Below are 5,000 nucleotides of genomic sequence, written 5' to 3' on the forward strand. Positions count from 1 at the left end.
AATGAATTCAAACTCTTGACATAAAATACAATCCCACTCTGAAAACAATATAAATGCGGCACACTGCAAACAAAATAAATCCCCACACTGCAAACAAAATGTCATCGCACACACCAAAACAAAATATCTTCGCACACGGCAAACAAAGTATCCTTAAAAACTTCAAACAAAAATTTATTCGAACACTGCAAACAAAGTAAAACCTCTCACTCCCAGAAAAATCCGCGATGCAAACAAAAAGCTATAGAAAACTACTGCGCGCGCAATAACATGGGAAGGACTGGAACTGGCTCCAACAAACATGTTTGTGGAAATCGCTTGTTGGAGCAAACATATCTTGGGATTTCGGGACTCCTTAATCAGGAGGACTTTTGATAAATAACGGTTTTCATTCTGAGCAATAACTAACCGGCGTTCTATTTCCTCTTCAAGCATACAACGGCACGAAACGACGGCCCGAAAGGTGCTGATCGAGGAAAAGGTACCAGCCAGTTAACATGGATTGGACTAACGATGGTGGACTGTGGATGGAGTGTAAAGAACAGATTACTTGGTGTAAAAGACACACTTATAAAAGACAGACTTTGAAATTAGGGAGCCAGCTCTCGATGAGTGTGAATCCACGATAGTGGCTTTATATTCATATACTTGAAGTGGAACGGTTTGTATTGTATGGCCTATAGCATGTCCCTTGCTCTAGACTTCGAGTTTATTAACGGTTCAAGCAGAAAATTAGCATCACATCAGTATATAATAATGAATAACTGGTATTAAGTAATCCATTAAAAAGTAGATACAATATGCGTTCAAATTGACAAAGATTAGTTTACTGTAAAAGTAGGTAAAAAAAAAATTAATAAAGGCCTTGTCTATTCTCAATAAGAAAATTACCAACAGCAGACTTAAAGATATCATCATTCTCAATGCAAGTCAGGGTGGCTTAGTGTTTATCTATCGGGCCTCCCACCATTGCGAGCCGGGTTTTCACTCTGACTTCGGCTTGCATGTGGGCTGAGGTTCAGTCGCATTTCAACGTGACTCGAGCGTTTTTCTCCGGGTATACCGGTTTTCCTACCTCATGAAAATCGACTCACAGCTCATTAACAATCTAGCTGTGGTGCTGTGCCCCGACATCAAACATAGACTGTATAGCGGCAAGCAGAGGCGCCTTCGTATGCTTTCAGCCCGATATCGTGAGCTGAGCCCTTTCACAATTCAGTACTCAATACTGCACGTAAAGGGTGATTAGCACTGCCAATTATTATTATTATTATTATTATTATTATTATTATTATTATTATTATTATTATTATTGTGTCTAACTCGAGAAACTGAAAGAGTTCATTTCCATGCCAACAGTTTTGTGTGTGTTTGCCCCATTCCAAACTGTTTCAAAGTTTCAATTTGGCTTCTGACACATTTCCTTGATAAAAACTGGTCTTTGAAAGTCTATACTCTCCCTAGTAAAATTTCTAATGGGCCTCCATGGGGGGTGGGGGTGTGGATACCTTTGACACTGTGCAGTGAAAGAATGGTTTGATATTTACTCGGCTTAGTATATGTAAAGAAATCTACCAGCCCTTTTAAGCCATTCCTTTCTGCATTAATCCACAATATTATTAAAAGTTGACCAAAGTTTTCAAAATGCTTTTTGGCCTTTTTGGTAATGTTTTTCAAAAGCCAGTACGTTTCCCATTCAATCTGTTTATCGCACAATGATTCGAAATTTACTTTTTGTGGTAACTAATACCTGATTGATGTAAAGATGCAGAATCAGAGGTTAATGCCTGCTGTTTTATAGTACTTGGTTTGTTGCTGCCATCTACTGATGGATAACTAGTCTGAATCCTGCTATTCTTTCATTCAGCAGGTCAAGTGTAAAATACTTCTCTCCTGTAATGTACTTTTGCAGCAGCAGTTGCATTTGAAGTGTCAAGACTCCCTCTAACTGGTCATGCATCACATCTAGGTCAAGCCCATCCACCACATGGAAATAACTTGACTAAGGATGGACGCCCTCTTCACCCGATAAGTGGAAGACAATGTTCGATCATTTTCTACCAGCTGGCAATGTCTTTTGTGATTGGCACACTGCAGATCTGTAGTACTGTGTCTTCACCACTACACTACAACGACGAATATGCTCAACCCAACACAATTTTTTTTTTCATTATTTACTTTTGTATGATTTGTCAATTAGTATTTATGTATAATAACCAAAAGTAATCCTAACCTGACCCTATTTTTTCTCTAGGCTTAAGTTAGGCTCCAAAATAGTTTCTTCAATTCCGATCTGAGTGCGTATTCGACCTAGCTAAAATGAGGATCACCAATTTAACCGAGGCTAAAACGGATTCAACCTGAAAATGGATTTTACCGGCAACATTTGTTGCAAGGGAGCCTAGTTGGCTTAACCACCGTTTTTGGGAGAAGGGTTGCGTGACATCTCCAAAATCGACTGCATGCTTGGTCCGAAATATCTAGAAAAGTGTCCATATAGACCTTCTTAGCACTTTTCTAGTTTTACCAAAATTTTCCTTTTTGTCCAAAACTTGAACCGGATTGTATAGTGATTAGATTGGGCTGGTTTCGCTTCTGGGGTCTCCCCTGGGTGAGCTGATCGGCAGACCGGTAAGCCGACCTTGCCCAGTGTGCCACAATCTGTGCTAATTTGTCGAACAAACTAAACATAAGCTTAGTAGACCCTTCCACGGTTTTTGACCGCCATCTTGGCTGGGGGGCAAACACGGCTAAATTTACAGTAAATGCATGCGATTTTGGCCGACTTTGAACCGCTGAACCGCCCGCTAAAAAGAGACAGATTTCCAACTTTTGCCACTACTTTAAATAGTTTAATTGATATCATTCATTCAACAAAAAATAAGGCCACTAAGGAAGGTATGACGTCTATAAATTCGAATAATAATCTTCTCATGTTGCCTCTATAATTTCGCGGCAATTTAGAAGGGTTTGTATGAAATCTTAAAATTTCGTTTATGGTCGTTGTAGCCTGAATCTGCTCTTTATATTTCATGAAAATAATCTCAGTATAAATATCCTTTAAAAGACACTTTCAATGTGGAAATCCGTCTCATTTTAGCGGCGCTACAGTGGTTCAAAGTCGGCCAAATCCCATATAATACATTTATCTTAAACTTAGCCGTGTTTGCCCCCCAACCAAGATGGCGAAAAAATACATGGACGGTGAGTTACGCCTTGTGACGGTTAAGTTACGCCTTGTGACGGTGAGTTACGTCTTGTGAAGGTGAGTGACGTCTTGTGATGGTGAGTTACGCCTTCTGACGGTGAGTTACGTCTTGTAACGGTGAGTTACGCCTTGTGAAGGTGGGTTATGCCTTGTGACGGTGAGTTACGCCTTGTGACAGTGAGTTACGCCTTGTGACAGTGAGTTACGCCTTGTGACAGTGAGTTACGCCTTGTGACGGTGAGTTACGCCTTGTGACGGTGAGTTACGTCTTGTGAAGGTGAGTTACACCTTGTGACGGTGAGTTACGCCTTGTGACGATGAGTTACGTGTTGTGACGGTGAGTTACGCCTTGTGACGGTGAGTTACGCCTTGTGACGATGAGTTACGTGTTGTGATGGTGAGTTACGCCTTCTAAAGGTGAAATACGCCTTGTGAAGGTGAGTTATGGCTTCTACAGGTATGTTACGTCTTGTGACGATGAGTTACGCCTTGAGAGGGTGAGTTACGCCTTGTGAGGGTGAGTTACGCCTTGTGAGGTGAGTTACGCCTTGTGAGGGTGAGTTACGTCTTGTGACGATGAGTTATGTCTTGTGACGATGAGTTACGCCTTGTGACGGTGAGTTACGCCTTGTGCGGGTGACTTAAGTCTTGTGACGATGAGTTATGCCTTGTGACGGCGAGTTACGCCTTGTGAGGGTGACTTACGTCTTGTAAGGTGAGTTACACCTTTTGAGGGTGAGTTACGCCTTGTGTTTCGTCACTTCGGGTAAGAACTTATGATGGTGTCTTTAAGTTTACTTAAATCTTTGCGCACGGTGGTTGTGATACAAAAAAGTCCTATGCCATCAATCTTATGCATTAATAGCACATGCAACCCGGTGCCCTTTCTATCTTCATCTCATCTTTAGAGCGTTCGTGGACGGAAGTCACGGCCAGTTTAAGGGGAGAGCAAATTAAAAGGCAGTGCAGAGCAAAAGTCATGTGAGTACAAGAAACAACCAATTCAAGAAACTAAAAACAAGCAAGCCAAAAACTTTAATGCGGCACGGCGTTGCAACAATGGATTAGCACTGTGCTTACATCCAAGCGTAGCTTTTCTTTCCAATAACTTGAGACTTTCGTTTGAACTTCCTTGAATGGATACAAAACTAAATGTTACAAAGAAAACTTTATATCATGGCACATGTTTCATTTCAATGAAAACTATCGCCCGCCGTTTGCTGCATAATTTTTAAAACGGTTTTCACTGGTAACCCTAACCCTTTGAGAATAAAACGTTTTGTTTCAGGTATTTCGATATGATTTATATGTGAATGCTATATTATTATACTAATACAATACTGGAAGAATCTTGAACGCGCAAGATTTAAATTGCTTATTGCAACAATTCTTTTGGGCTCTGACCTTTGCTCCAACGATAAACTCCAAGGGAGGATTAATTTCAAAACGTTTTGACAATGGCCAATACGATTAGTATGAAATACGTTCAACTAGGCCAAAGGGCCCTGTCAGTTCCTTTGCTTTAGCCAGTTCAGCAGCACCAGAGACACCGATTTCATTGCGAGACAAATACAACTTTGTCAGTGTTGAATTTATTTGCACTGCTTTGGCTAGTGCAGCAGCACCTGAGTCACCGATTCCATTGAGAGACAAATCCAACTGTGTCAGTGTTGAATTTATTTGCACTGCTTTGGCCAGTGTAGCAGCACCTGAGTCACCGATTTCATTCTGAGACAAATCCAACTGTGTCAGTGTTGAATTGATTTCCACTGCTTGAGCCAGTGCAGTAGCA

Source organism: Montipora capricornis, chromosome 6 (genome assembly GCF_036669925.1).
Source record: "Montipora capricornis isolate CH-2021 chromosome 6, ASM3666992v2, whole genome shotgun sequence".
Classification (NCBI taxonomy): Eukaryota; Metazoa; Cnidaria; class Anthozoa; order Scleractinia; family Acroporidae; genus Montipora; species Montipora capricornis.